The sequence below is a fragment of the Lactuca virosa genome, chromosome 4 (assembly GCF_052849685.1).
Source record: "Lactuca virosa cultivar CGN04683 chromosome 4, Lactuca_virosa_CGN04683_v6, whole genome shotgun sequence".
Taxonomy (NCBI): domain Eukaryota; kingdom Viridiplantae; phylum Streptophyta; class Magnoliopsida; order Asterales; family Asteraceae; genus Lactuca; species Lactuca virosa.
In genome coordinates this window covers 96,731,122-96,755,070 of record NC_136429.1, presented here as the reverse complement: position 1 = coordinate 96,755,070, position 23,949 = coordinate 96,731,122, and the positions used below count along the sequence as shown (strand labels likewise).

Here is a 23,949-nt window from a genome sequence, read left to right as displayed (position 1 = left end):
TAAGTAAGGTGAGTCCAATTACCCACCTAATTTTTTTAATTTAGCTAAAATTTATATAGAAAATTTTTAGTGACATGCCTTTAAAAAAAATTAGGACCTACCTTACTTATAAAATCTTTGAATTTCTATAGAAAAATTATAAACAAAAATTAGTAAATCATGTGATTTCTTATTCTAAACTCACCACTGGTCATATGACACTTTTTAGAACACTTGTTGATGACAATTTGTAGTTTTTTTAAGAATTATAATGTTTTTTCTTTTATTTTGGCATAATCTACTATACTTAGGTTTTTAGATTCCAATTTGTAACAATCATTTTTTGGATAACAAGCATAAAAAAATTTGTAGATCATATCAGCGTCTCACGTCAATTTGTCTCAATGCCCACATATGATTTTAATCGCAGGACACTAACAATATTTTAGGTTGGTCAGAGTTTGAACTATGAACCTCTTGTGTGAAACTTTACTCCTCAACCACCAAACTCTCATTACAAGGGCTAAAATGATCGGTTAGATACAAGCCTAAGAGCCAACTCAGATGGCTTGGACTACACGACACTCTGCAAGTCATGTGGACTAAAAAAACGTTCTCAAATAAAAACAAATGAATACCCAAAAACTGAAACAGGTGATAGACATTTGTTGTATTTACGATATTTAAATTAAAAGCTTGATAAATGTTTGTTGTATTATTTTACCATGTTTTAATTAAAAGCTTGAGTTTTCTATATAAATCCTCTGGATTGTAAAACCCAATCAATTTCCTATTAAAACATACAATAAGAAGGCCCCGTTTTCGAAATTACTTAAAACAAGGACCCATCAATTTCCTTGATGAGATTGATGGTGATGGCAGACAATAAAAGTCATCCGCCCCTCAACGCCCAAATTTGTTTACTCACATGCCGACACTTGCAAAATGCCAAATGATGGTTTAAACAACAATTATTAAATAAAGATATTAATATGTTACAATAAAACTTTTTAAAGAAATGTAGACATCGGTAGTGATTGGGTGTCGACAAACATTGTGTATGTCAAAAATGCATTCACGATGTTGGTTTTTGGGCTGACCACTATGGTCAACTCCAGTCATTTCCACTTCTACTAATTTGATCAATTTATAGAGTAAATTACAACTCTAATCTTTTTATGTAGTAGTTAGTGTTTAAGGAACCTCTTTTATATGATAAAGTTGGTTTAGGAATCATGTCCTTAACATCATAATAATTCTAAAATTGTATAAATATCTATTGGGAAGCTAAAATTAGGATCAGGATTCATAGATTAGTTTTTGTGAAATTCCTGAGTTGACGATGAATTGGATAAAGTTGACTTGATAAAACATGAATTATCCGAATGAGACTTCAAAGCTTGTATTGTCGATCGAAAATGTTATTTTTAACAAGAAGTAAAACAGTAACGGTTTTGTATATTTACTATCAAAATAAATGAGATTGATATGAAATCCAAATTGGCGATGATATATGCAAACAAAGAGGTATGAGCCCATTTCTCAACTTTCAATGAAAAAGAACAAATACACATGTGAGCCTAAAAGTGCTTATGACAGAATTCGTAAAATGAAAACTTCTTTAACATCCAACAACAAAACAGGTTTGTGAAAATACCAACTACAATATTTGATTCATAAAAACTGACTCAAACTGATTACCACTTACAATCTCGAAAAAAAGTTGAAAAGAGGAATACAAGAAGTATTTAAACGAGAAAAACATAAATAAGGGGTATTTAAATACAAAATGTAGAAGTTTAGGGATCAAGAAAAGCAAACCAAACAATTTTTTTTTATTGTGGTTCACCTTAATGTGAGGCTAGTCCACATCACCAAAATAACTTTGACGCCATATCTACTACATGAAGCTCTTTAATGGTAAAGACTAAATCGTATGCACAAGTAGTTGTGATGTTAACTATGCTGAAAGATGAGAAAATATCACATTCAAAATAGATAAAAACTACAAAAATAGTCCCTATGGTATGTACTTTTTCAGAAAAACGTTCAAACCACTCTCTCTTTCTCTCCCTTTTTTTTTTGAGGTTATCCTTTTCAAGACCATTGTGACAATTATTTTATTGAACTCATGAACCAATCCATTGTATTGTTGTTGCCAAGTGCAAATCATTTGATACTCGATTGATTCTTTAATTAGTTTTCTTTAATTTTGTCTTTCATTTCCTTATTCACACATTGCAATCTGAAAAGTCATAATTTAATTTTGTAGCAAATGGGATTTTCAGATGTTCTAGGGAATGAAAGATATCAAATTACCCTTGGACATGGCAATATTTGGTAATGCTAATCCATATAGAAGACAGAAACTGGAATTTTATATTTTGGAAAGATTTTCAAAAAAAAAATGAAAAGGCAATGCTAATCGAGATAGATTAAAAAGATGAAAGTGCAAAATTAAATTTTGGTAGTTTTACGAAAACAAATTAATGAAAGTGCAATGCTATATTAGGAAGATTTCAAAAAAATGAAAAAGCAAACGTTATATCTAGATGGTTTTACAAAAAATGAAAGCTCAATGCTTTATTTGGGATGATTGTCAAAAACACAAAATGAAAACTCATTTCTATATCAGGTCAGTTAAAAAAAATAAATAAATAAATAAATAAAAAATAACTGAAAGTGCAATGCTAAATATAAAAGATTTCAGAAAAAAAAAATGAAATTCCAAAGCCACTTTTAAGAAGATTTCAAAACAATAAATGGGAAACACAATGATATATAACTGGGTAGTTTTAGAAAAAATGAGGGTGAAGTGTTAATTTTGTGTAGTTTTTCAATAATACTGAAATGCAATGTTATATTTGGTAGGATTTTCAAAAAAAGACTATATTTGGAAAGTTTTAAAAAAATTTAAATGTGATGCTATATTTGGATGGATTTAGAAAAATGAAAAGCAATGTTATATCTAGATAGCTTTAGGAAAAAAACGAAGTGAACTGTAATTTCTGGGAGGTTATAAAAAAAAAAAAAAAAAAGTAAGGGCAATGTTATATTTGGGTAGTTTTTCAAAATAAAATGAAAATGCAATGCTATATGTATGAAGATTTTCAAAGAAAAAAAGGAAAAGAAAATGCAATGCTATATTTGGGAAGATTTTAAAAAAATGAAAAACAATGTTGTATCTAGATAACCTTAGAAAAATTTGAAGTACAATGCTATACTTAAAAAGTGCATATATTCGGGTTGTTTTTAAAAAAAATGTAAATGTAATATGCTATATTTAGGAAAAAAAATTAAAAATGAAAATGCAATGCTACAATTGGGTGTTTTAATTAAAAAAGAAGTGCAATGCTCTAGTTGGGTAGTTTTTTAAAAAAAATCAAATGCAATAATAAATTTCGAAGAATTTAGAAAAAAAAAATGTAATTACAATGTTATGTCTAAGAAGTTTAAAAATAAGAAATTACAATAATATATTTGGGAAGATTTTCAAAAAACTAAATGCACTGCTATATCAATGTGGTTTAAAAAATGGAAATGCATAGCTATAGTCGCAAAGATTTTCAGAAAAAAAAACGAAAATGAAATATGCTATAACTTGGTAGTTCAAAAAAAAAGTTTAAAGCTATATTTGGGCTGTTTATATGAAAAAATTGTAAATGCAATGTTATATCCGAGTATTTTCTAAAAACAAATGAAAAAACAATGCTGTATTTGTATAGTAAAATACAATGTTGTACTTAATAAGATTTCTTTTAAAAAAGAATTAAAAATGCAATGCTATTTCTGAGACATTTAAAAAAAATGAAATGGCAAAACTATATGTGGCTAGTTTTTTTAAGAAAAAAAACATGTTAATAAAAAATTAAATGAAAGTGCAATGTTATATTTAGGAAGATTTTTAAGACAATAAAATGCAAAGCTAAGGCAGTTTAAAAAAATGAAAGTGCAAAGTTATATTTGGGTAGTTTCTAAAAAAAACTGAAAATGTTAACAAAAAATAAAAAAATAGAATGCTATAGATTTTGAAAAAAAATAATGAAAGTGCAATGCTATATATTTGCAAAGATTTCAATAAAAATGAAATAGCAATACAATATCTAGGTAAAGTTTTGAAAAAAAAAAGTTAAAGTGCAATGCTGTAGTAGGATAGTTTTTCAAAAAAAGAAATGATAACGCAATGCAAGTTGAATTTTTTTTGAAAAAGCAATGCTATTTCTAGGACATACAATGTCATAGTTAGGTAGTTTTTCAATAATAATAATATTTGGGGATGATTTTCAAAATAATGGAAATGCAAAATATTATATATGACTAGTTTCTAAAAAAATAAATATACAATGCTATAATAGATTAGTTTTAGAAAGAAAAAGAAAATGCAAAGCCATAGATTTAGGAAGAGTAAAAACAAATGGAAATGCAATGTTATATCCGGGTGGTTTTAGAAAAAATGAATCTGCAATGCTATATTATGGGAAGATTTAAACAAAAAAAAAATGATAATTATATTAAATGCTATATTAGGTTGGTTAAAAAAAATTGAATGTGCAGTGATTATTTTGGAAAGATTTTAAAAAATGGAAATGCATTTCTATATTTGAGAAGATATTCAAAAAAATGAAAAGAGAAAACAATGTTATGAAAGTGAAATGCTCTTTAGAAAGATTTTCAAAAATCAATGAAACTGCAATGTTATATCTAGGAAGTTATTAAAAAAAGAAGCTGCAATGCTACAATAACAAAGATTTAAAAAAAAAAAAAAAAAAAAAACAAAACAAAAGGAAATGATATAGCGGGGTAGTTTAAAAAAAATAAGAGTGCAATGCTATACTTGAGTAGCTTTTCAAAAAAATGAAAATGCAATGTTAATTCTATGTAGTTTTAATAAAATGAATATGAAAATGTCATATATCTATGTAGTTCAAAAAAATGAAATGGCAATGCTATATTTGAGATTTAAAAAAAAAAAAAATGTTAAATCCAAAAAGTTTTAGAAGAAATGAAATAGCAATGCTATACTTGGGAAGATTTAAAAATAAATTGAAAATGCAATGCTATTTCTGTAATTTTTTAAAAATAAAAGTGTTGAGAGCTATATTTGGAAGATTTTCAAAATTAAAAGAAAGTGCAATGCAATAATTGGGTTTTTTTTTGAAAATATGAATGTCCAAGGCATAATTTGAGTAGTTTTAAATATGAAAAATGAAATGATCAATCTGGGTAGTTCTAAAAAGAATGAAAATGTAATCCTATATTTGGGTAGTTTTTAAAAAAATCTAAAAAGAAAAAATGAAATATCTGACAAGTTTTATAAATATATATAAGCAAAGCTATTTTTGGGTAGTTTTTCAAAAAAAAAAAAAAAACACACAACGCCATATTTTAGGAATTTTATTAAAAAAAATGCAATGCTATATCTACGTAATTTTATGAAAAAATCAATGTGCATTAATGTATTTGGGAAAAATTTAAAACAAAAAATGAATATGCAATGCTATACGGTTAGTTTTAAAAAAAAAAACTAAAAACAATCCCATAGCCGAGTAGTTTAAAAAAAATGAAACCTATTCAAATAGAATGTTTTAAAATAAAAACGCAAAAATATACCTGGGTAATTTTAAAAAAAATGAAAGTGCAAAGGTATATTTTGGTAGTTTTTTAAAAAATATTAAAATTTCATATGCTATATTTGGTTAGATTAAAAAAAACCATGCAATGCCATAATAAATAATCTTTTCAAAAAATTGATATGCAATGCTATATTTAGGAAGGTTTAATAAAAATTGAAAATAAAACAATGTTGTATCTAGATAGTTTTAGAAAAAAAAAAACGAAGTGAACTGTAATTTCTAGGAGGTTATAAAAAAGTAAGGGCAATGCTATCTTTGGGAAGATTTTAAAAAAATGAAAAACATTGTTGTATCTAGATAACCTTAGAAAAATTTGAAAGTACAATGCTATACTTAAAAAGTGCATATATTCGGGTTGTTTTTAAAAAAAAATGTAAATGTAATATGCTATATTTAGGAAAAAAAATTAAAAATGAAAATGCAATGCTAAAATTGGGTGTTTTAATGAAAATGAAAGTGCAATGCTCTACTTGGGTAGTTTTTAAAAAAAAATCAAATATAAAAACAAAATGCAATAAAAATTTCGAAGAATTTAGGAAAAAAAAATGAAAATTCAATGTTATTTTTCGGATGTTTTAAAAAAAATTAAAAATGAAAATGCAATGCTAAAATTGGGTGTTTTAATGAAAATGAAAGTGCAATGCTCTACTTGGGTAGTTTTTAAAAAAAAATCAAATATAAAAACAAAATGCAATAAAAATTTCGAAGAATTTAGGAAAAAAAAATGAAAATTCAATGTTATTTTTCGGATGTTTTAAAAAAAATGAATAATATATTTTGAGAAGATTTTCAAAAAACTAAACGCACTGCTATATCAATGTGGTTAAAAAAAATTAAAGTGCAAAGCTAAAGTTGCAAAAATTTTCCCAAAAAAACTACGAAAATGTAGTGCTATAACTTGGTAGTTTCAAAAAAAGAAAGTTTAGAGCTATATTTGGGTTGTTAATTTGAAAAAATTGTAAATGCGATGTTATATATGAGTATTTTCTATAAAAAATGAAAAACAATGTTGTATTTGGATAGTTTTTCAAAAAAAAATGAAAATACAATGTTGTACTTATTAAGATTTCTTTTAAAAAGAATTAAAAACACAATGCTATTTCGGAGACATTTAAAAAGAATGAAATGGCAAAGCTATATTTACGAAGATTTTTAAAACAATAAAATCCAAAGCTGAGGCGGTTAAAAAAATGAAAGTGCAAAGTCATGTTTGGGTAGTTTCTAAAAAAAACTGAAAATGTTAATAAAAAATAAAAAGAAATAGAATGATATAGATTTTGAAAAAAAAAAATGGAAGTGCAATGCTATATATTTGGAAAGATTTCAATAAAAATGAAATAGCAATGCAATATCTAGGTAAAGTTAGAAAAATATATTAAAAAAAATTAAAAATGAAAGTTAAAGTGCGATGCTATATTTGGATAGTTTTTCAAAAAATAAATGATAATGCAATGCAAGTTGAATTTTTTTGAAAAAGCAATGCTATTTCTAGGACATACAATGTCATAGTTAGGTAGTTTTTCAATAATAATAATATTTGGGGATGATTTTCAAAATAATGGAAATGCATTACTATATATGAGTAGTTTTTAAAAAATAAAAATACTACAATGCATATGATAAATTAGTTTTAGAAAGAAAAAGAAAATGCAAAGCCATGTATCTAAGAAGAGTAAAAACAAATGGAAATGCAATGCTATATCCAGGTGGTTTTAGAAAAAATGAACCTGCAATGCTATATTATGGGAAGATTTAAATAAAAAATTAATAAAGGTGATAATTAAATTTTATGCTATATTTGGTTAGTTTAAAAAAATGAAAGTGCAGTGTTTATTTCGGAAAGATTTTAAAAAAGAATGGAAATGCATTTCTATATTTGGGAAGATATTCAAAAAAATGAAAAGAGAAAACAAAGTTATGAAAGTGAAATGCTATCTTTAGAAAGATTTTCAAAAATCAATGAAACTGCAATGATATTTCTAGGAAGTTACAAAAAAAAAACATAGGTGCAATGCTACAATTACAAAGATTTTCAAAAAAAAGGAAAATATAATGCAATAATACATCGGGGTAGTTTAAAAAAATTAAGAATGCAATGCTATATTTGAGTAGCTTTTCAAAAAATGAAACTGCAATGTTAATTCTATTTAATTTTAATAAAATGAAAATGAAAATGAAAATGTCATATATCTATGTAGTTTTAAAAAAATGAAAGGGCAATGCTATAATTGAGCAGCTTTAAAAAAAATATAATGCTATATTTTCCAAAAATTTTCAAAAAATATATAAATTAAAATGTAATTCTATATTTGGTAGTTTTAATAAAATGAATGTGCAATGCTGTATTTCGGCAGTTTAAAAAATAAGATTAAAAGTACAATGTTTTATTTGGGTAGTTTTTAAAAAATGAAAATGGAATAATAGCTTTTCAAAAAAAAAAACAGCAGTGCAAAACTAAACTTGAGAGTTTTAAAAAAAAATGTTGAATCCAAAAAGTTTTATAGAAGAAATAAAATTGCAATGATATATTGACGTAGTTTTAAAAAAAATGGAAGTACAATGCTATATTTAAGTAGATTTTCAAAAATAAAAATAAAAATGCAAGGATATATCTGTGTAGGTTTTTAAAAAAAGTTCAATGTCATACTTGGGTAAAAACTAGGTAGTTTTAATGAAAATGAAAGTTTAATGTTAAATCTGGGTACATTTTTGAAAAATATGAAAAAAAAATACAATGTTATATCGTGGTAGTCTTCAAAAAAAAGGTTTAATACTATATTTAGGCAGTTTCTTAAAAAATGAAAATGCAATGATATATTTGGGTATATTTCAAAATTTGAAAGAACAATGTTATACTTAAAAATCAAATGATAACGTAATTTTATATCGGGGTAGTCTTATAAAAATGGAAATGCAAATGATATAGCTGGGTAGTTCTTAAAAAAAAAAAAAAAAAAAAAAAAAAAAAAAAAGTCTAATGCTATATTTTGGTAAAAATAGGGTACTTTAAAAAAAAGGTCATTGCTATATTGAGTTGTTACTTAACAAAAAAAATAAAAGTCTAATAATCTAAATGGAAAGATTTAGGAAAAAAAATAAGTTTAATGCTATATTAAAGTACATTTTCAAAGAAAATGAATATGCAATAATACGTCTTAATAGTTTTTAAAAAAATATGAAAGTTCAATATGATGTTTGGGTACTTTTTTCCAAAAAAAAATTTAAATGCAATGCTATATTTGGGAAGCTTTTTGAAGAAATGAACATGCAATATTAAATTTGGGTGGATTTTCAAAAAATATGAAACTGTAATGCAGCATAAAATTGGGTAGTTATTTAATGAAAAAAAAAATGAAAGTGCAATGCGATATTTTGGTAAAAAATGGGTAAAAACTGTAATTCTATGTAGTTTTAATAAAATGAAAATGAAAATGCCATATATCTATGTAGTTCAAAAAGAATTAAAGGGCGATGCCACAATTGAGCAGGTTTAAAAAAAATATAATGCTATATTTTAGGAAGATTTTCAAAATTAAAAGAAAGTGCAATGCTATAATTGGGTTGATTTAAAAAATGCAATGCTATATCAAGGTAGTTTTAAAAAAAAAATGGAAGTACAACGCTATATTTGGGTAGATTTTTGAAAAAAAAATGAAAATGTAATGATATATCTAGGAAGGTTTAAAAAAGGTTCAATGCCAAATTTGGGTAGTTTTAGTATAAACAAAAGTTTAATAGTATATTTGGGATGTTTTTTTAAAAAAAATGAAAACAAAATTGTCTTGATAGGTTGTTTTTAGAAAAGAATGAAAATCTAGTGCTATATTTGGGTTGATTAAAAAAAAATGAAAATGCAATGCTATGATGACGTAGTATTAAAAATAAAATGGAAGTACAATATTATATTTAAGTAGATTTTCAAAAATAAGAATAAAAATGCAAGGATATATATCTGTTTAGGTTTTTAAAAAAAGTTCAATGCCATATTTGGGTAAAAACTAGCTTGTTTTAATAAAAATGAAAGTTTAATGTTAAATTTGGGTAGATTTTCAAAAAATATGAAAAAAAAAATACAATGATATATCGTGGTAGTCTTCAAAAAAAATGTTTAATACTATATTTAGGTAGTTTCTTAAAAAAAATGAAAATGCGATGATATATTTGTGTAGACTTTCATAAAATAAATGAAAATGCAATGATATAATTGGGTAGTTTTAAAAAAAAAGTCTAATGCTACATTTTAGTAAAAATAGGGTGCTTTACAAAAAAGTTCATTGCTATATTGAGTTGTTACTTACCGAAAAAATTAAAAGTCTAATAATCTAAATGGAAAGATTTAGGGAAAAAAAATAAATATTAACGCTATATTAAAGTAGATTTTCAAAAAATATGAAAGTGTATTGCTACATTTGAGTACATTTTCAAAGAAAATGAACATGCAATGATACGTCTTAATAGTTTTTTAAAAAATATGAAAGTTCAATACTATGTTTGGGTACTTTTTTCCAAAAAAAATGAAAACATTTGAGATGTTTAAAAAAAATGTAAATGCAATGCTATATTTGGGATGCTTTTTGAAGAAATGAACATGCAATATTAAATTTGGATGGATTTTCAGAAAATATGAAACTCTAATGCTGGGTAAAAAATAGGTAGTTAGAAAAAAAAAATGAATTATCTAAAAAAAATAAATAAAGTTATATTTGGGTAGTGTTGTAAAAAAAATGCAATGCTCTATTTGGGTAGTTCTTTAAAATATAATAAAAATATGCAATGCTATACTATTGCCGAGTAGTTTTTAAAAAAAATGAAACCTATTCAAATAGAATGTTTTAAAATAAAAATGCACAGTTATACCCGGTTAACTTTTAAAAAAATGAAAGTGCAAAGGTATATTTTGGTAGCTTTTTAAAAAATATGAAAATTTCATATGCTATATTTGGTTAGATTTTCAAAAATAAATAAATAAATAATAAAAAACTCATCTGATGCTGTCTAGCTAGGTTTTAAACATTTTAAGTGCAATGCCATATTTAAGAATCTTTTCAAAAAATTGAAATGCAATGTTATATTTAGGAAGGTTTAATAAAAAATGAAAGTGCAATGCTTCATTTGGAAAGACTTAAAAAAATGAAAAACAATGTTATATCTAAATAGCTTTAGAAAAAAATAACAAAGTGAACTGCAATTTCTGGGAGGTTATAAAAAAGTAAGGACAATGCTATATTTGGTTAGTTTTTCAAAATAAAATGAAAATGCAATGCTATATGTATGAAGATTTCCAAAGAAAAAAAGAAAAAGAAAATGCAATATTTGGGAAGATTTTAAAAAAATGAAAAACATTGTTGTATCTAGATAACCTTAGAAAAATATGAAAGTACAATGCTATACTTAAAAAGTGCATACATTCGGGTAGTTTTTAAAAAAAATGTGAATGTATTATGCTATATTTAAAAAAAAAATTAAAAATGAAAATGCAATGCTACAATTGGGTGTTTTGATGAAAATGAAAGTGCAATGCTCTACTTGGGTATTTATTTAAAAACAAATCAAATTAAAAATAAAATGCAATAATAATTTTCGAAGAATTTGGGTAGATTTTTGAAAAAAAAAATGTAAATGTAATGATATATCTAGGAAGGTTTAAAAAAGGTTCAATGCCAAATTTGGGTAGTTTTAGTATAAACGAAAGTTCAATAGTATATTTGGGATGTTTTTAGAAAAAATGAAAATAAAATTGTCTTGATGAGTTGTTTTTAGAAAAGAATGAATGAAAATCTTGTGCTATATTTGGGTTGATTTAAAAAAAATGTAAATGCAATGATATATTTGTGTAGACTTTCATAAAATAAATGAAAATGCAATGATATAGCTGGGTAGTTTTAAAAAAAAAGAAGTCTAATGCTACATTTTGGTAAAAATAGGGTACTTTAAAAAAAATTCATTGCTATATTGAGTTGTTACTTAAAGAAAAAATTAAAAGTCTAATAATCTAAATGCAAAGATTTAGGAAAAAAAATAAAGTTTAATGCTATATTAAAGTAGATTTTCAAAAAATATGAAAGTGTATTGTTACTATTGAGTACATTTTCAAAGAAAATGAATTGCAATAATACGGCTTAATAGTTTTTAAAAAAAATATGAAAGTTCAATACGATGTTTGGGTACTTTTTTCCAAAAAAAATGAAGATATTTGAGATGTTTAAAAAAATGTAAATGCAATGCTATATTTAGGAAGCTTTTTGAAGAAATGAACATGCAATATTAAATTTGGGTGGATTTTCGAAAAATATGAAACTGTAATGCTGGGTAAAATTTAGGGTAGTTATAAAATAAATGAAAGTTTATCTCAATACTAAGTAGTTATTTAACGAAAAAAAATGAAAGTGTAATGCCCTGATTGGATAGATTTCCAAAGAAAAAATCGGAAGTTCAATAAATTTTAAGAAAATGAAAATGCAATGATATATCCAGGATATTTAATATAAGGTAAATGCAATGCAATATTTGGGAAGTTTTTCAAAAAAATAATGCATTGCAATATCTGTGTAGTTTCAAAAAAATGTAAGTGCAATGCTATATTTAGGAAAGATTTATATACACCGAAAGTTCAATACTATATTTGGTAAGTTTTTTAGAGAAATAATTGAAAATATTAAAGTCTTGATGAGTTGTTTTTTAGAAAAGAATGAAAACGTAATGCTATATTTGGGTAGATTTTCAAAAGAAAATGAAAATGAAAGGAAATATCATATATCTAGGAAGGTTAAAAAAAATCAATTACATACTTGGGTAAACATTAGGTAGTTTTAACTAAAAAAAAAATGAAAGTTGAATACTATATTTGCGAACAATGGAAGTTTTTTGTAGATTTTAAAATAAAAATGAAAATGCAAAGCTATATCTAGGGAACTTTTAAAAAAAATTAAAATGAAAGTGCAATGCTATATTTGGTTGGTTTTTCACAAAAATATGAGAATGGAATGATATATCTAAAGAAGTTTTTAGTAAAAATGAAAATGCATGCTATATTTAGGTAGTTTAAAAAAATACAATGCCATATTTGGGAAGATTTTCAAAAAAAATGAAAATGTGTTGCTATATCTGGGCAATTTTTTAAATAAATGGAAATGCAATGCTTTCCTTGTAGCTTGTCAAAAAAAATGAAAATGCAATAATGTATTTTCAAAAAAAAATAAATGAATATTCGGATAGTTTTTAAAAAAAAATAAATGAAAACAAAATGTTGTATCTGGGCTGTTATAAAAAAAATGAATATGTAATGCTCTATCAGATAGATTTTTTTTTTAAAATTATATTTATACTTGAGCAATGATTTGGGTAGTTTTTTAAAATAAAATAAAAATCTGCAATGCTATACTTGAGCAGTTTTTATTTTATAAATATATTTAAAAAAATAAAATAAAAACAAAAAAAAAAAAAACTGAAAATGTAATGCTATATCAGTATATCCGGGTATTTTTTGAAAATATAATTGTCAAAGGCTTAATTTGAGTAGTTTTAAAAATGAAAATGAAATGATCTATCTGGGTAGTTCTAAAAAAATGAAAACGTAATTCTATATTTGGGTAGTTTTTGAAAATAATTGAAGGTATGTTTGGGAAAATTTAAAAAAAAAAAATGAATGCGCAATGCTATATTTAAGAAGTTTTAAAAAATGGAAGTGCAATACTACATATGGGAAGATTTTCAAAAAAACAGAAAGTGCAATGCTCTGGTTAGTTTTAAAAAATATGCACTGCTATAAATAGGTAGTTTAAAAAAAAAAAAAAAAAGTGCAATGCTACAATTGAGTAGTTTTAGAAAGTTGAAAATGCAACGCTAAATCTGGGTAGCTTTTTTGAAAAGAAAAATGAAAGTGCAATGCTACATTTGTGTGGTTTTTCAAAATAACTGAAAATGGAATGTAATATCTGACAAGTTTTATAAATATATATACGCAAAGCTATTTTTGGGTAGTTTTTCAAAAAAAACTGCAACGCCATATTTTGGAAATTTTATTAAAAAAATAAAAATGTAATGGCATATCTACGTAATTTTATGAAAAAATCAATGTGCATTACTGTATTTGGGAAAATTTTATATCAAAAAATGAATATGCAATGCTATATTTGGTTAGTTTTTTAAAAAACTAAAAACAATCCTATAGCCGAGTAGTTTAGAAAAAATGAAACCTATTCAAATAGAATGTTCTAAAATAAAAATGCAAAGTTATACCTGGGTAATTTTAAAAAAAAAAAGTGAAAGTGCAAAGGTATATTTTGGTAGTTTTTTAAAAAATATGAAAATTTCATATGCTATATTTGGTTAGATTTTCAAAAAAAAAAAAACTTATGCGTTGCTGTCTGGCAAGGTTTTAAACCTTACAAGTGAAATGCCAAATTTAAGAATCTTTTCAAAAAATTTAAATGCAATGCCATATGAAACGCATATATGAGTAGTTTTTCAAAATAAAAAGTAAGCGTAATGCTATATTTGGGTTGATTTTAAAAAAATGAAAATGCATGCTTAAAGAGGTAGTTTTTAATAAAAATGGAAGTACAATACTATACTTGGATAGATTTTAAAAAATGAAAATGCAATGATATACCTTGGTAGGTTTAAAAAAAGTTTTATGTCATAATTGGGTAAAAATTGGGTAGTTCAAAAAAATGAAAATATAACTCTAATTGGTTGGATTTTCAAAAAAGAAAAAAAGTGTAATGCTATATCTGGATAGATTTTCTAAAAAAATATATGCAATGATATATCCTGGTAGTTTTCAAATAAAAATGAAAGTTTAATACTATTATTGGGTAGTTCTTAATAAAATGAAAATGCAATGGTATATTTGAGAGGTTTTAAAAAAGGAAAGTGCAATGCTATATTTGAGTAAATTTAAAAAAAAATGATAATGCAATTCTATATCAAAAGTAGTTTTAAAAAAAAATGGAAACACAATGTTTTATTTGGTAGATTTTCAAAATGAAAAAATGCAATGATATATCTAGGAAGTTTTAAAAAAAAAAGTTCATTGCTATATTGAGTAGTTATTTACGAAAAAAAATGAATGTATTGTACTCTAATCAGGTAGTTTTTCAAATAAAAAAATTGAAAGTATAATGGTGTATTTATGTAGATTTTCAAAAAATATGAAAGTGTAATGCTATAAATGTCTAGACTTTCATAAAATAAATGAAAATGCAATTATATATCTGGGTAGTTTTTAAAACAAAAAGTTTATTGCTATGTTTAGGTAGTTCTTCAAAAAATGAAAGTGTAATGATATATTTGGGTAAAAATTCAAAAACAAATGAAAAGGCAATGCTAATTGCTATCTTTTAGAAGATTTGCATAAAAAAATGAAGATGCAATGATATATCTGAATAGTTTTAAAAAAAAATGAAAGTGCAATGCTATTTTTCGAAAAAATTTCGAAAACAAAATGTAAATTCATTGTAATATTTGGGTTGTTTTAAAATGATTGAAAGTTCAATGCTATATTGGGTAGTTTTTCAAAGAAAAATGAATGTGTAATGCTATATTTAGGAATATTTAAAAATATGAAAATGCAATGCTATATCAGGGTAGTTTTTTAAAAAAAAAAAGTGCAAAGCTATATTAGGATAGTTTTGGAAAAAAAAAAAAAAAAAAAAAAAAAAAAAAAAAAAAAAAAAAGAGTGCAACATTAAATTTGGGCAGTTTTTTTAAAAAAAAAACAAAAATGCAATCGAGAAACTTAGAAATATACTCATGTAACCCACCCCCCTCCTCTATATATAACCCCACACATTGTTGGATAAAAATCACCCAAATCCTACTTAAACATATAATGAACATAACTAAAAACTTACCTTGTTACTATGCATTGACAATTAATCTCCATATGACAGATATAGAAGCCCTTGAACCTAAAACAACATGTCAACATCAACATAAATGTTAGACAGAAGCTAAATAGTATTGTAGTTGGAGATTACAATCAATACAAACATATACACAGTTACATATAACATTAGTATCCAACTTTATCACTGTTAATTGATCCAATTATTAGCATCCTACTTTCATTGTTTTGATTAGAAAATTCGTTTACTAGCATCCTACTTTATTTGCTAACCCTAAATCTCTGTTCATAACACTTCTTTAAAAAGAGGAAGTAAATGGCTTAGGGAAAACATACCATTGCATATTGTTTTAACATGAATCATTTAAAGGCATAATAAATATATAACTTTTATTTTTCAAGTATTTAAACCTTGATTGCATGTTGAAATTTAATCCAAAATTCATCTATAGAAAAACAAGAACTTAATAGTGCTAATATCTTGTTCGTATCAGTCATGACACAGAATACCCCCAGTAATTACAGAAACATAATCCTTAAGCAACTGCAATTCTTTTACAATTGCAACAGATCATGAAGTGTTGGAAGACACAAATAAGGGTAAGCAATCAGTTGCTTTTATTCAGTTTTCCTACAGCAGAATATAAGTGTAATTGTTGAGAAAACAACACTCCTTCTTTATTAACAGTTCTTTATTAACAGTTAACATGGTCAGGCCACATGATTCCTCGTTGCTAAAAACAAAAACTACAAGTAACAAAACACTAAGGTGATCGTAATTCAAAATCTGGTTTTCTTATTTGAGAGTGAGATTACCGGTGAGGAAACTGGTGTGATCTGTAAAGGGATTGACAACTGCAATACATGCTGCCTGCACAAAATAAGAAATCAAGTGAATGAACTGAATTCAGCACATAATCGATTGATTATCTAAAATGTACCGAAAATTGAACGGTGGATAATGTATTTATTCAAAATCATTGACAAGACGGTGTGATGAATGAAACAGAAAAGAGTTTTCATTGATGGATGAGTACCCGTAGAGCAAGTTGAAAACGGTGGAGATAATGTGTGAGGGCCAGTTAGACTGCGGTGTTCTTGAACGCTCGGTAGGATTCCAATTTTGCCTCTATTTTCTCCGGTAATCGAGGTGGATGTAAGGGAGAGAAATCGAGGAATGTATCATCTTATTTGGATTGAGAATTGCTTAAAGTCCTGAACTATGGAATTGAAACAAATGGGAGAAAAAGAAGAAAGGAACCCTAAAATTAATAGAATGAAGAAGAGAAGCGAAGTGATGGTATAGGCGTTAGGGTTAAACTTCATCGTTTCTATAATTCCAGAGATCGAAAGAAGAATAAAAGGGCGGTGATGTTATACGCTACGCGTGCAGCGGTGTGGATTCCGGACCATCCAACGGAGCATTAACATCGGAACCGGCTAAAACCCAAATACTGACCCGTAACAATATATATATATATATATATATATATATATATATATATATATATATATATATATATATATATATATATATATATATATATATATGGGGAAAAGTGAATATACATTACAGTCCCACCTAAGCTTAGGTACTAAACCTCATGAAAATACATTGTTTTACTATATGAAAATTACGATTAAGGGATTCACGATTAACACTTGAAGATGTGGTTTCATGATGTACACAATAGTTTTGATAAGGAAGCATGAACATTGATTATCTTCCTCCTTCGTGACGATGGAAAACAATAATGTTCACTAGGGTGAAGTAATAAACGATAATGGAGGAAAGAAAACAAAGATGGTAAAACGATAATGGAGGGAAAAATTGTTATTGGGGACGATATATTTACCAAGTGAAAATATATCATCCTCCATAACATTTCTTTCTTTCCTTATCGTTTTACCATCTCTGTTTTCTTTCCTCAATTATCGTTTATTACTTCACCCAAGTGAACATTACTAAACTCTAAACCCTAAATTTAAACCCTAAACCCTAAACCATAAACCCTAAACCCTAAACCCAAATTCTAAACCCTAAACCTAAACCCTAAACCCTAAATCTAAACCCTAAACCCTATTGTGTCAATCTTGAATTTACATCTTGAAGTATTAACCGTGAATCCATTAACCGTAATCTTTATATAGTAAAACAATGTATTTTCAAGAGGTTTAGTACCTAAGCTTAGGTGAGGCTGTAATGTATATTCCCTTTTCCCATATATATATATATATATATATATATATATATATATATATATATATATATATATATATATATATAGAAGTAGGTTCATGCGAAAACATAAATATCTTGCGAAAACGCGAAAACAGATTTTATCTTATAAAAATCAAACACATGTACTATAAAAAAATAAATTTATTAGCAATAAATTAAAGATAGTAAGTTTACATTGGATGATGTTATGGTAATATAGATTTAAAGACGGTTTTAATAATTTTTTTTTCACGTGCTTAATCATTTTTAAATTCATGTTTTCATAATAAAAATGTTAAAAATCATACTTTGCTAATAGGAAACAATTTATCATCTATCATCGATTATCATCATGTATTTCAAAGTTTGGATGAATTATTTTCCAAAATATAATGTTGAGTTAACACAATATCATAGGTTTTTCTTGTTTTCGCAAATTATTTGCATTTTCGCATGAACCCTCCCCTATATATATATATATATATATATATATATTACTAGTTGTTTACCCGCCTAAAGCGGTTTTTTACATACAATTAGTTTCAATTCAGCAGAGAACATTGAATGTAGGTGTGGTGAATAGTTATTTTTATAAAATAGTTCTCTATCGGTAGTTAATTTCTCTCAAAAACATGTTATATTACGAAGAATATGCCATGCATAAGCGAATAGTTTTGTTTGCATAACATGACATTCAAAAAAAAAACACAATGCGCAGTGGTGAATCTAGAACAAAAAACTACATGGTTCCTAATGTATATGAAATTGAAAAATATGAAAGAGTATAAAGTTATGGTAGAGGTGGTGGTGGTGACGGGTCGGGTCGGGTTTCCTAATGTAAATGAAATTGAAAAATATGAAAGAGTAAAAAGTTATGGTGGAGGTGGTGGTGGTGACGGGTCGGGTCGGGTCGGGTTGTATGCCTTAAAATATTTAAACATCACTTCAATAATTCTATCTTACAAGTGAATCATATGAGGTCTTATATCTTGAAACATATTCATATGAGGTCTTATATGTTGAAACATTTTTTTCAATATACTACACTAAACTATCAATCAAAAATTGATCACTCATTTTTTTACGTATACAATAAATCTAAGATTTTAAACCTGTGGATTGATTATGGTCGATGGAGGGGATAAACGACAACAAAGGACGATTGTGCAATTACCAGATGGTGATTAGCGAATGGAAGTTGGCAGACGCAAAAGTTTAAGGCTTGAGGCCGCAGGGAAAGGGAGTCATTGAATCGTTGAATGTCGTTTCCAATTTTTTTTTCTTTTTTTAATTTTAGATGAATTAAGCTATATTTACACATTGGGCTTGTTCTAAATGGTTATTAGGTATAAAAAATATAGGTTCATTGATATTCCTTTCTTAAAAAAATTATTAAGTATTTCCTTTAAAAATATTAAGATAGTTCTTATTTCTCTCTCTCTCTCTATATATATATATATATATATATATATATATATATATATATATATATATATATATATATATACCTCCATTATAATTTTTTTTTTAAAAAAAGGTAGGTCCTAGGACTTACCTTCCCTTAACCTAGATACGCCCCTGATAATGCAACAGATGACTATTTGTTTTAGGCTCGAATTACATTGGTTTTGGCAAACAAAAAATAATTTCTTTTCTATGGATAGTTTTCTTTCGGTAATAATTTCTGAGCGACGGTTAGTTTAATTTTGGTAAATAATTTCTAAATGGCGGTTAGTTTTGACAGGCGACCTTTTGTTTCCTTTCGGTAAATATATATATATTTTGTCCAGATTAATTTACCTTTTTGAACTCGTCACAATCATTATAACTAAATTCTCCTTTAGAGCGAAACCATTTCATTAAATGTTTCTTTTTCAAATAATATAAAAAAAATATGTTAAAAAGTGAAATTTATATATCGGATGTACAAAATATCCCTTTTTATATCGATGATATTTTTCAAAATTCAGAATTATATTTTTACCCTTTTGTTGTAATATTTGGGCAGACGGATAGTTTTCATGCACAGATTAGTTTTGATGCACCAGATTTTGGGCAAATAGTTTCTTTTCAACGAATAATGACCGATTAGATGAGTAATTGTTTAATGAAAATATATAATGGAAAATAATTAAAGGTGCCCAACAAACGGTTTATGGAAAATAAATACACTTTAACACAAACTTTTATTTTGATGGTGTTGACTTTGTCTATTAGATGATACATTTGTTTTTCTTTTAATATCTGATAAAAATCAATATGATTTCAGATTTTAAAAGCATGTAAGAAGTTACAAAAACTACTTATTAAGCAATCTCTAACTTCTCATACAACAATGCTAAAAGAAATATAGAGATCGAATGGGAAATTTGTATTTGTATTCCATGCTTGTCATGTGTTTATGAGACACGACCAAATTCAAAATAGAAATGAAAATTAATGCTTGGAAAAAGTCTTCTCAATCTTTGACATCACTACCACCTATTGAAATGTATCGCCAACTAAACATAATAGGGAACTAATAACTTTACAAATTCCTTCTACACCCCTTCTTTTCCTCAAAGCTAGCCTCAGTCCATAATAGCATCAAACTTTCTTAACTGGGCCTAATAAAAAATAATAAATAATAATAAATAAATAAATAAATAAAACTATCAAATAATATGACACTAGTTGTGTGACCCATGTATTACATGAGTTTATTTAAAAAAAATAAACAAACGTGAAGATCTAACAATTTAGAAAATTTAAATTTATAAGAAAAAAAATATTCAATTATTAAATTGAAATGCTTACTTATCTTTTAAATTTAAACTAATAATTTAAATAAATAAACAACTAAAATAATTAGATTCAATTTAGAAATTTAAAAATTATAAGAAAAGTTGCATTAATAAATTGGATATCATTTATTATCACATTTATTACATTTTTTAAGTGTTATATGAAATTTAATAAAATGGAAAAAAACCGTAAAATGACACATGGATATAATTTAATCTAAATTTACCACAAAATGACATATGGCATAATGCATAAGAGGATGACAAGTGGCAAAATTATTTTCATTTATTTGGGGAGATATATCATATATAAAATGACATACCTTATCCTAGAAGCATGAGTCATGATGTTACCACCAAAACACCGATTGGTTTAATTTGAGGCCCTATATGGCTAAACCATCTACTTGGGCCATAACCTGATTAGTAACCACCATAGCTACACCAACTAATAAACAGAGTGTATAACAGTTTAGCATCCAAATATATTTTATATTTAAAAAAAGTGTGAGGACAAGATATAAAATATTATTACCTCATCTGCTAACTTTTGAAGGCTCCTTTAACTGGCTGATAGTTCACCTTTACCAGAGAAATCAGTTCTATAAAAACTTATGTGGCCTAAATGTACTTTAAGCATTAATATACATTGTCTTCCCCTCACAAACAACTTGGTTTAATGAAAGTTGAAAGTTTAAAAGTAAAAGTTAGCATGTTTACTAAAAAAGAGATGAAACAAGGTTTCAAATAAAAAACATATTCATACTTGTCAAGTTACACATAAAGTGTGATAAAGCTAAGTCTGTCTAGACAGAACTTCGCCATATAGCTCAGTAATAGATCCAACCTCAATTCCTCCTATCAAAGAAAGATAATGCAATGTTTAGAGCCATAATTATGGCTTAAAAGTACTAAAGATGTTGCTTCTTTGATAAATTACAAGTTTGAATCGTATGTACATCTAATATCTTGTCGAGCTCTGTTGACACTGTATATATTTGATTATTTCAAGCCTTTCTTGATTTAGTTGGCATGAACTAGTGACACCCAAAGGGACCAATTTGGAAGTTGTACATATGCATAATGAAAGAATATTAAATTTCAACATTGTAACACTCGATTCCAGGTACAAAGATTATTTCGTTTGCATATGATTTTTCCTTTTGAAGGCCACGACGTAGCGATGATTTTTGGGTCGCGGGGTTTAATGAGCGACCACGACGTGGTGGTGGTTGTTAGGGAAAACCCTAAAGTTTAAGGGTTGATCCTTATTTAAAGATCCTTAACCCCTCCTAGCCTCCCTCCCAACAACCTCCATCTCTCCCAAATCGTTCCTTGAAACCCTAGATCCCTTGTATGAGTTTTTGGCCTTTAAGTGTGTGTTTTTTTGTGCTTGTGAAGGAAGAAGATGGTGGAATATCACATTGGGAGTCCAAAGCAAATAAGATCCACGAGTTTACCTTTTTCTAGCATCTCAAGGAGGTATAAAGTCTTTATCTTGACGAGTTAATGGATAGATCTTTGGATTTTGCCCCCTTATCTCTATGTCTTGTTGCCTTGGGTGGTTGAACTTCACAAAGCTTGCAACTTTATGAGTCTCCAGGCCATTTGGAGCATTTGGCTCTTTGGATCTAGTCTATAATTGAGTTTTGAGGCCATGCATGGAATATTGGCCTTTTTGCCATATTTTGACCTGATAAGAGTTTAAGACATGCATTGGACATGCATGTCTGAAAAGCACCGATTTTTATGGTGTGTTTGGTGTTAGAGACTCTTTTGAAGCTTTTGGTCAAGTAACCTTATGGATTGGATGATTGTTGCTTAATCCATGAAGTGTTTTGGATCTTAAAGTTGAGATCTATACATTTTGGAGGTGTCTATTGGATAAAGTTGGAAACTTTATCCATCTAGACCCTATTATGGACCAGATATGAGTTGGAGAACCTTTAGAATCAAAGAAATTGGTTGAATGCATTAAGCTGCTGAAAACCCTTTTACCACGATGTGGTGGTGGGGCGGTTCGCGACTGTTTTGTCGTTTTTGACACCACGACGTGGTACAAGGGTACCACGATGTGGCGGCCAGCTGAGTTGACTTTTCATGACCTTTTTTACCATTTGGCTAGGTTGGACCCAAAGGGGTATTTTGAGTATTTTGGTTTATATTGAGAATTGGTCTTTTACCCTAGTTTGGACTCTTAGTGTGAGTCAGGATCCAATTATTAATTGAATGTTATTTTGAGATTAGAACGCGGTGGATTTTAGCGGGCCAGCGGCCAGAGATTTATCTATGAGGTTCATCAGTATGAGGTGAGTTTCCTCACTTTGTTTAGCGGGTCGAAGGCACCAATGTCGGCCCATAATTATTATGATAGGATGCTAGATGTATGCGTGACTCTTGCATGTGTTATGTGTTGGTATGTATACCGAGCGAGGCTTGATGTCGGGCGAGGCCTGACGACCGTATTGTATGCTACTGTTTTGTGATTATCGCATGTGTTAGCATAATTATATGTTATATGTATTTACGTGTACATGGTGGGGCCCGATGTCAGGCGGGGCCTAATGAATGACAGATCTGTAATCTGAGCGGGGCTCGATGTCGGGCGGGGCCCAAGGCCGAGTGGGACTCGATGTCGGGGAGGGGTCCGATGTGGGGCGGTGGCCCAGTATGTGTTAATTTATATATGGTATGTGGTATGTTGGGGAACTCACTAAGCTTTATGCTTATGGTTTTCAGTTTATGTTTCAAGTACTTCAGGATCGAAAGGGAAGAGTCCAGGATGATTGCAGATCACACACCACCTTTTTCCGCATTTTGATATTTACTCTAATATGATATGATGTAGGGACATACTTTGGTCTTTTGGGGTTGTATGACAATGTTTTGGAATATTGTTTTATAAAATTAAAAATGAAATTTTTGGGTCTTATTTTTGGGACGTTACAAACATTGTATGGATCTAAGGTTGAAAGGGAAAGGAAAGGGAGAGTACACAATAAGAAAACAACATCTTGACATACCTATCTCGACATGGTTTTAAACTGTAAAGGTTAGACAATTTTCTAAATAAAACGATAAAATAGTCCATACACACCATCAACATGGTTTTAAACTTTCTAATTTGGAACAATTGAGATAACCATTAGTTGAAAATCAGAAATATATTCCAACCATGACGATGGAACCAACAAGTACGGGTGACAACCATCTTAGGCCCACTCTAAAAATTTATAAACCAACACCAGGCTTACAATCATAGCCAAAAAATATCATAAAAGACGGGTCACAACATTTTCTTCAAAACATTTTACGACTCAAGAGTTGCGATTAACTGAAAAACCCATTCATAAGTATAACTGTAAATACCAAAAAGAAATCAAAACATATAGTACCTTAATTGAAGATGCAAATATGATAAGTAATTGACGTCTTCATACGGTGGTGTTGTGGTGGATTGTAGTGAATCAGTGACGACAGAGCATG

General features: G+C 27.2%; 1 long non-coding RNA gene and 1 pseudogene across 1 annotated transcript; both read right to left on the bottom strand.

The window, feature by feature from the left end:
* Positions 1–1,580: 1,580 nt before the first annotated feature.
* Positions 1,581–16,886, bottom strand: LOC145109927 (uncharacterized). Its single transcript, XR_013709340.1, has 4 exons — positions 16,497–16,886; positions 16,276–16,330; positions 15,467–15,523; positions 1,581–1,944 (listed from the first exon to the last, which is right to left on the bottom strand). It is a non-coding gene; the product is annotated as an uncharacterized LOC145109927 (long non-coding RNA).
* Positions 16,887–20,161: 3,275 nt separating this feature from the next.
* LOC145104800 (DNA repair protein RAD51 homolog B-like) lies at positions 20,162–21,571 on the bottom strand (annotated as a pseudogene).
* Positions 21,572–23,949: the final 2,378 nt, after the last annotated feature.